This window comes from Pseudophryne corroboree, chromosome 2, assembly GCF_028390025.1.
Source record: "Pseudophryne corroboree isolate aPseCor3 chromosome 2, aPseCor3.hap2, whole genome shotgun sequence".
NCBI lineage: Eukaryota > Metazoa > Chordata > Amphibia > Anura > Myobatrachidae > Pseudophryne > Pseudophryne corroboree.
This window is the reverse complement of record NC_086445.1, coordinates 339,907,888-339,920,712: the sequence shown is the minus strand read 5'-3', so window position 1 is coordinate 339,920,712 and position 12,825 is coordinate 339,907,888. Positions and strand designations below refer to the sequence as shown.

The window sequence follows — 12,825 nt, the reverse complement described above, 5'->3', positions numbered from 1 at the left end:
ATCGGCACCAACCAATCTCCTGGGAAGAGACTTACTGTGTAAAATGGGGTGCGTCATTTATTGTACTCCTGAAGGTGTATTCTTGGACATACCTGAGAATCACGCTCAGGAAGTGCGAGACATGTTAGACTCCCCATCAAAATTAATGTCACATACCATTATGACAAATAGGAATCCATCCCAAGTAGAAGAGATGACATCTCAGATACCAGAGTCACTTTGGACAAAAGACGGACAGGACACTGGATTAATGGCAAACGAAGCTCCAGTAGTTGTACAAGTAAAAGATGGTAGGATAGCTCCAAAAATCCCACAGTATCCTCTGAAGCCAGAGGTGGAGTTAGGAGTTTACCCAGTAATAGAGCGCTTGCTACAACAGGGCATTCTGGTAAGAACGTCCAGCACTGCCAATAGTCCCATCTTCCCTGTTAAAAAGAGTGGGGGGAGGGGTTACAGGCTAGTGCAGGATCTAAGGGGGATTAACAAAATAGTTGAGAGTCAGTTCCCCGTAGTGCCAAATCCAGCTGTCATCCTAATGCAAATCCCTCCCACTGCCAAATTTTTCACTGTTATTGACCTCTGCTCCGCTTTCTTTTCGGTACCTCTGCACCCTGACAGCCAATATTTGTTTGCATTCACATACAGAGGAGTCCAATACACGTGGACTCGACTACCCCAAGGTTTCATAGATAGTCCAAGTATATTTTCCCAGGCTTTGCATGATTGTTTACAGTCTTTCCAACCAGTGAGTGGATCAGTATTGATACAGTATGTGGACGATTTATTACTGTGTTCAGATTCATTGGAAGCATCTCTGAAGGATACGAAACAGCTCCTGTTTCATCTTTCAGACACAGGACACAAGGTTTCCAAAGACAAGTTGCAATTATGCCAAACTAAGGTAAAATATTTGGGACACTGTCTAACACAAGGACTGAGACACCTGACCGCTGATAGAATCCAAGCAATTAGAGACATGACCCTGCCACAAACCCAGCAACAGATCAGAACGTTTTTAGGAATGTGTGGGTATTGCCGTAATTGGATCCCAGGGTTTTCCATTTTGGCGTTACCTTTGCAGGAAATGGTCTCCTCAAACAAACCTGATAGGATTTCGCATACAGACGAGTCCGAAACAGCATTTGAGAGACTCAAACAGTGCCTAACGCAGGCACCAGCACTAGGTATGCCAGACTATGGGAAACCCTTTGAACTATACGGAACAGAAAATGCTGGTTGCGCGGCAGGAGTACTAACCCAAAAACATGGTGATGCCAGCAGGCCAGTTGCATACTACAGCGCTCAGCTAGATACGGTAGCGCGATCCCTCCCCACATGCTTGCGAAGCGTTGCTGCAATAGCATTGCTAGTGACAAAAAGCGAAGATGTCGTGCTAGGCCACAACCTCACAATCCATACACCACATGCAGTGTCAGCCTTATTGAATTCTGCCCAAACCAGACACGTCTCATCAGCGAGGTTTACAAGATGGGAATTAGCACTAATGGCCCCCGTAAACATCACCATAAGGAGATGCAGTGCATTAAATCCTGCAACATATCTCCCAGGTGTGCCTGGTCAGGCACAAAGGGTGGAAGGTGAGAGTGATGGGGAAGGAGGATTTAATACAAAGGAAGATACACATGATTGTATGGAATATTTGACCCAAAATTTTACCGCAAGGCCTGACATCAGTGACAACCCACTGGAAGATGCAGAACTCACGTTCTACACGGACGGTAGTTGTCACAGACAGTCAGACTCGGGAGACTTGTGTACTGGATACGCAGTCGTAGATGACCAAGACACCATAGAAGCGGAACCGCTAGGCCCACCTCACTCAGCCCAGGTTGCTGAACTGGTCGCCCTAACCAGAGCATGTGAATTGGCTAAGGGTAAGTCAGCCAATATCTACACCGATTCTAGATACGCATTCGGGGTAGTCCATGATTTCGGAGCCCTATGGCGCCTCAGAAATTTCATGACGGCAGCTGGTACACCGGTAGCGCATGCAGCTCACATAAAAAGGCTTCTAACAGCGATACAGGAACCCGACAGAGTGGCTGTTATCAAATGTAAAGCACATACATATAGCCAAGACCCAGTATCACTTGGTAACAGCCGAGCAGACGAAGCTGCTAAGTTAGCAGCTGCTACCCCCATACAGACAGACACCACACAACTGATGGTATTCAATACCATCAACACACAGAAGTTGTGTAAAATGCAAAATTTGTGTTCCACACAGGAAAGAGCGGTCTGGAAGGCAAAGGGATATGGCCAGGAGTCCTCAGGGCTCTGGACGGATGGACATGGTAAACCAGTGGCCCCCAGAGCATATCTTCCATGTCTGGCTGAAGCAGCTCACGGGCTGACTCATCTAGGCAAGGAGGGAATGTGCAAATTGGTAAGAGCATATTGGTGCGCCCCAGGATTCTCCTCTCATGCGAGTAAAAGAGCAATGTCATGCCTTACCTGTCTGAGAAAGAATATTGGAAAGGCAATACCTACAGAACCATCCCATATCCCACCTGCCGGCGGCCCTTTCCAGGTAATACAAATTGACTTCATTCAATTACCCCCTTGTCGGAATTTGAAATATGTACTTGTTTGTATAGATGTTTTCTCAAATTGGGTCGAAGCATTTCCTGCAGCTACAAATACCGCTATGTTTACAGCTAAGAAAATTGTGCAGGAATTTGTATGTAGATATGGTATCCCTAGAATAATCGAAAGTGATAGGGGTACCCATTTTACAGGTGATGTCTTTCAAGGAATGTGTAAGTTGATGGGAATTGATAACAAGCTGCACACTCCGTACCGTCCACAGGCGAGTGCGAAGGTCGAAAGAGTGAACAGCACTATTAAAAATAAATTGAGTAAAGTGATGGCAGAGACAGGATTGACATGGCCAGAAGCTTTACCCATTGTACTGTACAGTATCAGAACCACTCCCAGGTCCCCTCTTAATCTGTCCCCCTTTGAAATCTTATTTGGTCGACAACCGCATGTCATGATTAACCCTCAGGATGATTTGAAATGTAACAATGAAGTAACTGTAAAGTACTTGATTAACATGAGTAAACAGTTAAGGAATCAAAATGATAATCTAAAGTTGGTGATTCCTGATCTACCTGATAGTAATTGTCATGACATTGAACCTGGGGATTATGTAATGATACGAAATTTTCTACGCTCAGGTTGCCTTATTGACAGATGGGAAGGACCATACCAGGTCTTATTGACTAGCACTACAGCATTGAAAGTTGCTGAGAGAGAGACTTGGGTCCATTCATCCCACTGCAAGAAGGTTGCTGATCCAGAGAAGTCCCGTGATAAGGAACAGACGGTAGAGGTTGTATCACTGGAGTGTCTGTTCCAGGAGGACTGAGGCGGCACCTGAGCCTTGAAGACCGAAAGCAGTTGTCGACTCCCCACTCCCTTTTATTGTTTTTCTCCACTTCCCATCCCCTCTCCCTTGAAAATTCTTTTTCCCCTTTCTCATTTTTCTTCGTTTCCTCCTCAAAGATGGACTTGCCCCAAGAGACTGTGATCCGGATTTTCCTGTTGACCATGATGTTGACCAGAGCAGTCTGTTCCGGCGAGAGTACCATGGAGGTCGAGAGAGGTTCTGGAATGGGTTCTGATGATAAAGATGGAGGCGTAGTTTTCCAAGATCAACCTAACCAACAAGCAAAGGCGAGTATCAGAAAACGATCTGATAGCATTGATCATAGAAGAAATTGTGACGGATTGTTAGCTGAAGAAAACTGTATCTGTAGGCTCTGTAACAATGTCATTGAGGATGGGTGCATAAAGAAATGCCAATCCAGTTTTAATATCCATATGGACCGGCATCCATTGAGTGATTATCACTCCTTAGTGGGTAATGTATTAAACAAAACAGATTGTTGGGTATGCTCTCAAGTACCTCAGGGTCATAGCAAATCAGGACTAGTACCATTTCCTTTAACGATAGGGGAGGTACTTGAGTTAAATGGTGGGAGACCGGTGGACCGGAGGTTTAATATCTCCAGCCCTCCTAGTTTGAAGCTCCACCAATACCACGTGGATAGGTCCCTATTATGTTTTAACATCTCCAATCCCAGAAAGCCGGGAAATTGGGAAGTATCATGGAGTAACCACACCATGACCTTTTCACATAGAGCAGATAGAATGCCTACAGATACAGAGCTTGTACGCCACATAGCCAGTAGAGGAAAATCTTTCCGGTATAGATACACCTTAGGAAATAGGATTACTAGAGTTGGAGAAGTATCACCAGGATACTGTGCACATATCGTACAACCTGATACGTGCATTAAGCAGATGGAAGAATTAGGGCTAGGAGATTTCACCTGGAAGGTGTGTAATATGGTAATGTCTTTCTCCATCCCATATGTTCTCCCCGATGATGCATATTTCATATGCGGGAGAAAGGCGTACAAGTGGCTTGCCCCAAACTCGGAAGGATTGTGTTATATTGGAAAAGTATTGCCTGAAGTAATGACTGTAACACATGACAAAATGAAAGACATACACCGTGGTGCCCAAGCTCCTTATACTCACACTCATTACGAGCACCTCGTTAAAAGACAACTGTCAGAAAGGTTAGAGCATCCGGCCTCTGATCTGATCCATGAATCCACCGGGATTCAGGTTCTGGTGGCGTTAGATTTCACTCGCACCGCTCGAGGAGTGATGAATTATAGATACATTTCCGCACTCGCCAATTTGTTAGATAATATCACTGAAATGTATGATGACACGTTTAGATACACTGGAAGAGAACTTCAAGCTTATAAAACAGAACTGGTACAGCATAGAATGGTTCTTAATTACCTCACAGCAGTGACAGGCGGATATTGTGTTACATTGGCAACACAGTACGGCGTGAAGTGTTGCACGTATATCACAAATAGCACCGAGGATCCGGTCGAGGTCATAGACCAAAAGATGGACGATATTCTCCAATTGAAGTGGGAATTTCGCCGAAAACACAATCTCACTCTTGCTGCTGTAGGTAATGAGCTGACTGGTTGGGTGTCATGGTTGAACCCGCGAAATTGGTTCTCCGGTTTGGGAGACTGGGCTCAAGGAGTCATAATGGATGTTGGGAAGTTTCTACTATGTATCTTAGGTGTCGTTATATCGATTGGATTGATATTTAGATGCGGGCAGGCTTTAATGAGGTGCAAACAAAGTACCAGAGTGATGAGTTTGAGGAGTGAGGAAACTGTAATTAACCTGGATTTGATTTACGACCCAACGATAGAAACAATGATGTGATGAAAATGCGATTATACGGTCCGTTTCTTTCACCTGTTTTTCTGGTTTTCCTCCAAGATAACAAGACCCCCTTGGACGAGGAAGTTGATGAGACGCTATACAGACAACGGATGGACCAAAGAAGGAGTTTTGACCACTTGAGATATGGACATTTGATGAACTTTGCCATGGATCCCCAGTTTCCCTAGAATTCTTAAAATTACGCTAGCCCAACATTTTTTGTAAATCTAATGGCATTGACAAAGCTTATTGCTCACGCCTAATGAGCAAAACAGCGCAAAGAAGACGACTTTCAACTGATACCGAACAAAACTTCAACCGACAGATGTACATTAACCTGACATAGAATACCACCGCATTTACCGTAATTATGTCTTTTCTTCATTTCTACAACCCTCAGGTAATGACACACATAGTATAGGGAATACAGGCACAGATATCAGCAATCACATATTCCCCCATTCATGTATCATCAACTAAAATGTGCTTCCCCATTTTGTTACAACCACAGCCGAAAAGAGCTCGGTAGAGTTTGACAGCCCAACCACAGACCCTTGATACGGGATAAGAAGGAATTCAAATGTATACTTCGCAATACCTCGAAGCTTGATTTACAACACGTACGGCACGATGATACATGACCCCCCAAACATGGACTCATACACACATGCTTCTGCTATCACACTAGGTCATACCCTCTTCACACCTACTCCTCTCTCCTCCCTCACCCAACCATGGAAATGAATTAACCCCTGACATATATTTTTCTCCTTTTGAAATGTTTTAGAAGGTGGCAGTTATTATTGACTGCCAAAGGGTGGACTGTCAAAGTCAGAAAAATATCTCTATACACACTGCCATATTTGCACCTCACACTGGTCCGCGCTGCGCATGCGTGCGCTCTCCCGTGAAGGCGCATACCCGCTGTTGCGTGCACCCGCTGGTGCACGGTATGCGTATTTACGGTAAAGTTTGTGTAGTCGTAGCGTGCGACTCAATCGTTACATATTTTCACTAATAATGTATTTTATAGATCATGGTCCCTTTGATAGATTCTGAAAGTTTGGTTAACATAGCATGTTCCTGAACGGAGAGATTCCTCTTTGTATTGTACGAAGGGTCTAACAGGGGTCATACAGCAGTGTTTGGTACCCATCGGAAGAGTATTTAAATAGCAATATTCCGGTGTTGGTTTGGAGCGGATTAATCGCTCGTGCGAATAGTTATGGACATAAGAAGTTTATGTCCATTTACTATTATTTGTTCATACTTAATCATGCGGCGGGAAAACCAGTATCCCACCCACCTGAACAGTTGGAAACAGTCACAGCCCACCTGTATGAATCAACCTATGACCTTTTGTTATAATGCAGAGCCGAATTCCTGTGTCCAATGAACAATGAGATTGTAGGGACCATTGAATTGTATTGTGTGTGGGGCATAAATAGCGGGCCGACCATATCCAACTTCACTCTCATCAACGGTTCTCATTGCTGATAATCGGGAGCTGGATATCGAGGCGCATGCGATCGTTTCCCCTTGTGCGTAAGTTCTCTCCGTAATCATATTGTCTTACTGTGAGCCATTTCTCTCTCTCCCTCTCTTCTCTTTCTCTCATATTTTCCCTTGATTAGACTTAATTGTATTGTATTGTATTTCCTGTGTAGTTATCTGGTTAGTTGGTTTATGTTATATTGTAGTGTATGCTTTGTACTGTGATTCTTTTTGCAAGTATAATAGTCATAATACATATAATAGGTTTCGGACCCTAAGCCCAGGTATCTGTGTATTCTTTTTAGTGTTAAGTATTCCCTGAGCGTCGGTGACGCTCAAGCAGCTTTGTAGTTAATCAGGTTACACAAGGTTGCACTTACACTTTGTCTCTACACTAAGGTTTGCTGTGTATTTCATTGCCAAAGGTATAGATATAAAGGTTTAACGTTGTGAGCGTCTGCATCGCTGGTGATCTCCTCGTGGTCCCGAGCGCCGCTACGCTATAGCGAATCATTACGATAGTCAACAGCCAATAGCGTGCCTGCCTGTGATCACTTGGCCGTGAGTGAACGTGACGCCTGAGCGTCTCGATCACGGCTAAGCGATCGATACGCAACTTGCGTACCCTTACGGTACTTCTTACGTAGATAGCGTACAGTGTTCTAAGACCTCATATAGGGTTATATATACGATAAATATTCAGCTTTATCACTATATATTGCTATTTCCTCCTATTTCCGGACATCTTTTATCTGAACGGAGAGGTGAAGAGGTGGAGAAATTGGGAGGAAAATTGCTATTAAAGTCTGCGGAATAAAGGGAGTGATATTACAAGCGTATTTGGGTGGGCACTATCGACACCCCACAAATTCTGGTACGTAGGTCTGCCAAATCAAGGTGGACTTTAGCCTTTGATCAATACTTTATTATATATGCGACCAATTTTTGTGAACCTATTTGAGCCCTACGGTACTTCACTATATACAATTCTCTCTTTCTTTTTTGGGGATACCATTTAAAATTGGAACGAGGGAGTGCTGCTGAATAGAAAAATCGTCCGTAGATGTGAACTCTCTCTTTCCGGATAGAGAACATTACCCATAGTGACCCAGGGAGCGCACCTCAGCAAAACTTTAGAACATAAATTGAACTTTTTTGGGATATTGGTGACCATCCCGGCTGGTGGATTACAGCACCTTTGAATTGAGGCGCCATCTGTACACTTCCTTGTTTCCAGTACTACAGCCCGACAGCTGTTTCAACGCTTGATGGTTGCAGGTTGCTGGTCTTTTTTTTTTTTTCTTTTGGAAAAGGTGAGTGTTCATATCAGTTGCCATGACCCTGAACCACTAAATTAGTGCTGTCTTTTTGCTATTTTTGTGTATCTCCACTTTTTGACTTGCACCGGTGGTTGGGGTAAGATCTTCATATATTGAGGATTACTTAATAACCCACTTTTCTGAACAATACTTTTGGAAGTGATTTCCATTTAAAAAAAAAAATTTTGCAAATAAAAAAAACAACATTTTTTTGGGGTTTATACAATGATTTCAGTCACTTTTTCACCGTTTCTTGCTATTTATAGAGACTTCTGGCAGTGTGATAGTAGCCCCTGACGAAAAGCATCAAGCATTGAAACAGCTGTTGGGCTGTAGTACTAGAACTATACCCAGATGGATGGTCTGTAAGGAATAAACCCTTTTTTGCTTTCATCAAAAACGTGAGTGCTGGTTTTTTTTTTCTATTTCTTTTGGAAAAAGTGACTGTTTTATATATATATATATATATATATATATACTCCTCCAATATAGCACGGCAATCCATGGGACTCCTCTTATAGCGGTATTTATTGTAACATCAGCGGTATAACATCAACATGTTTCGAGGCGTCAGCCTCTTCCTCAGGACATACCAGCCATGTAACACGGCTGGTATGTCCTGAGGAAGAGGCTGACGCCTCGAAACATGTTGATGTTATACCGCTGATGTTACAATAAATACCGCTGTAGGAGGAGTCCCATGGAGTGCCGTGCTATATTGGAGGAGTGTATTTGAGTTGCACTAGGCACCGGAATCAGTTGAATAAAAAGCGTGGAGTGCCGGCTGATTTGGAGGATTATATATATATATATATATATATATATATATATATATGTGTGACACCCCATTAAGACAACTTAACTGGAATGGTCAGTTTACATGCGACTTTGCCATCACACTGTGTCCCCTAGCTTTTGAAGAGGAGATCCGTTCTGCAGATGTGCATAATTTAATGTTTACGTATTGAAAAAATACTTTTTAAGAAATATTAAACAAATAAAAAAAATTAAAAACAATGTTAGAACAGTTTTGAAGGTAAAATTAGTCAGTTAAGTGGTTCATTTGATTGAGCCCTGCAGATGTGGGTGCCTTAAAAATATGTATAATGTATAATATGAGTTCTGAGATGTCCAACTGAACCACATACACATTGGCACCTAATAAAATAAGCCCTCAACTAATACTGTCAGACAGACCCACTAGTAGTTTGATGCTGCTGTACACAATATGAATGTTTAAGGGATAGGGATAGGTGTTAGCTTTGATTGTGACCACAGTTAGGGTTTTGATCTCCTGACCACCATAAGCAATAATACCCCCTGAGTTGGAGGCAACAAATACTGCATTTGAGTTGGTGCAATACAAAAGGTATCTGAACATTACTTGGTGTGAGTACCTATTTTAATCACAATGTCATTCTCTTTTCAGTCAGAGTTTTTTTCAGCTCTGGGATCCACACTTACACAGTGTAAGTCCTTGACTAAGGAGACGGTCAAGGTCCGGTCTCAGGTTTGTTAATTCTGTGCGGTGGACTGTTTGGTCTTGGTCCTGGGGGCTGGAACTGTCATCCTCTCTAGGTTTCCATCTGCACCACCTAATAAAATTGGGCAAAACTTGCTACAGGCATTGCAGTGCTTATGCTATGTGGGACACTTTGGGTGCTCATAGTAATGGGGGCCTCCACAATTCACACAGCATTGCCGTAGCTCTACTCGATGTTGCATTTTGCATACTTAAGCTTCCCTCTTGTACTCTTATATATGTTTGTTGGCCTGCTTGTACAGCCTGCATATGTGAATGGAAACTTTTAAAGTCAGTCCCTTTTCACATAACAGGTACTCATACAGATATTTTTGTTTCACTGTTGGTGAAATTAAACCGCAGTGTTAGATTACTATTTCTGACTCATACTTGTATTGGTCGACAGTGAAGGTGGTACATTTTTTGTACAAATTGTGGTGTGTGCTGTACCCCACTTCATTCGTGTTTGTGGATATGGAGGACAAACATTGAGAGGAGAGCAGGAAGCACATACTAGTGGTGCAGGTGCTGCCTCCAGTCATGACGATACAAGTCCATCAGTGTCATTTACTAAGGCAGATGCCCAGAGTCATGGCTTGGAAAATCATGTAATTTTACAGTGATGAAGAAAAAACATCAAAAGGAAGTTAGCTGCAGAGGCAGTAAGACAGACTGTTCATTCAGAATCTGAACCATCAGACATTCTTTAGGAGGGGGTGTACACGTCATCTATGTGTGAGTCTGACATTTCTCACACTGTCCTCATACAGAAGTTTCTTTCACCTCCTTCCACCATTTCTGAACCATCTGCACGTGTGGGGAGCAGTACAAGTAATGATGGTGATGATGAGGAGGACATAATAGAATTTGAGCTTTTGTGCGTGGAAGTGGAACGGGATGATGGGGATATGTGTGTACTATTACTATCTGACACTGAGGATGTTGATGTTGCTTGTGTTAGTCAGCCACTGGTGGCTGCAGTTGTTGACAGTGATAAAAAGAAAGCCATTGTGATGCCTGGGTATAAGACCAAAAAGCCATCTCTTGGGTGTGGGATTATTTTTACCCCAATCCTGGGAATGGGTATCATTCAGATCTGATCGATGGGCTGCATTTTAGCTGTACTGCATTCAGATAGTCACCGCCTACAGTGGGAGTGTATTTTCGCCATGCAAGTGTGTGTTCGCATGTGTAGCAGAGCTGCTAAAAATCAGTTTGTGCAGTCTCTGTGCAGTCCAGGACTTAGTCTTCCACTGTGATTGATTCCTGCTGATCCCTGCCAGAGCTGACATTGGACATCCTCCCTGAAAACGCTTGAGTCAGCTTGCGTTTTTCCAGACACTCCCAGTAAACGGTCAGTTGCCACCCACAAATGGCCTCTTCCTGTCAATCACCTTGTGAAAGATCCTGCAATCGGCTTTTCCACACCATCCCGTCGCTGACTGGTGATGCCTGTTGCTGTTGTCCTATGCGCCTGCGCATTGCAGTACATATGCATGCACAGTTAGGATCTGATTGCCCGCTGTACGAAAATGCACAACAGCGATCAGTTTTGAATGACCCCCTATGTTTGTAAAAGAATCTGCTCCATTTGTGAGGCCAAAGTTAGTAGAGGTAGGAACGTTAGCCATCTAGGCATCTCCCCCATGTTACTTGATTTGCAGCGAAGACATGAAATTTATTGTTAAAGATTATAATGTAATTAACAACTCATCATTAACATCCTCAATCATTACTTATTGGAGGTAGTCCTTCTAAAAAATTGTTATGTGAGGGCCAAACAAACCAATCATTTCAGCCACAAGTGACAGTCCCTGTTGCTGAAATGATTGGTTTGTTAAACTGTGCATGTCTTGATTAATATATACAACATAAGGCTGGGTGGGAAGGCCCAAGGACAATTTCATCTTGCACCTCTTTTCTTTGCATTATTTGCTGTTTGGAGCATTGCTGACTTTGTATAATTTATTAAACTGCCACCCTGTCTGCCACTGCAGTACCATTCTGTTTCCTAGATGTGCCATGTTGGAAGTTTAAGTGCCACATGTTTGTGCCGCCCACTGCTGTCGCTTAGCTTAGTCATCCAGCTACCACGGTGCAACCTTTTGGTCTAAACTGGATGAAAACAATATTGTGAGCTTTGAGGTGGTCAAAAGTCACTGGAAATGAATGGAAATTAATGTTATTGAGGTTAAAAATACTGTAGGAACAAAAACAGGACCAAATTCTGTGATTTTATGATTTTTTTATTTTTTGTTTTTTTAGCTGTTTTTTATGATTTTTTTTTAAATACAGATCCAAAAACAAATACAGATCCAAAACATGAAGGAGAAACAGATCCAAAACATAAACCCAAAACTCGAGATTCGGGCTGGCGCACATCGCTAATAAAATTATGAGATACCTGTTGGTAACAATATTGACTGCGTATGATTACATTTGTAGTACAATTACTTATATGTATATATAGGGAAATATTTATTCAATTTAATTTCTTACTGTGCTACTCCCAAGGCATCTTGTCCAACTTAGCCTTTTGTTGGATGCATTTTACCTCTGGGTGGTCAGCCCAATACACATTAAGGTGCATGTTTATTCTCTGCTCATGATCTGCACCTTCTATTTTATAATCACCCTTTCAATTAAAAAGACATTTCCATTTTGTCTCCTAAATTATTTCTCATTTAAGGCTAATTTGGGAATAGATTGAAGAGTTTGGGAACATGTCTTTATTACAAGTGACAACTTTGTGTGGTGCAGCTATTTTTACATTGCTTGAAGTGCACCTAGGTATGTCTCTCCCGTGAAAACCTCTGCTCCTCCTCAACTAACTGGCTCCATTTTTCTCTGTAAACATCTTCATCTTGCAGAATCTTGAGCAAACCAACTGGGTCAATGGGGGTTATTCAGTGATGAATGCAGATCGCTGCATACACAGCCAAATCTACGTTCATCTCCGCACATGCTGGGGGCCTCCCAGCACAGGGCAAGGCTGCCCAGCATGTGTGAGGCCTATCACCCAATGCACCCGCAATTAGATTGCAGAGGCATCAGATCTAAAGTTGACCTCTGGCAGCGAAGCCTGGCTGCGCTGTCAGGCGGTCAGCGGCCATTTTCTTTTTTGGAGCGGCTGCGTGTTATATGTCATGCAGCCGCTTCAAAAAATGTTCCCAGCCCGCCCCTGCTTTCCCGGTGCTGCCT

At 42.9% G+C, this 12,825-nt stretch overlaps 1 long non-coding RNA gene across 1 annotated transcript in view; it reads left to right on the top strand.

The window, feature by feature from the left end:
- LOC135050788 (uncharacterized) overlaps positions 1-8,497 on the top strand; it is a 54,982-nt gene extending 46,485 nt beyond the window's left edge. Inside the window, exon 3 of the long non-coding RNA XR_010241819.1 lies at positions 8,369-8,497. This is a non-coding gene — a long non-coding RNA (uncharacterized LOC135050788). The remainder of the gene's footprint in view (positions 1-8,368) is intronic.
- Positions 8,498-12,825: the final 4,328 nt, after the last annotated feature.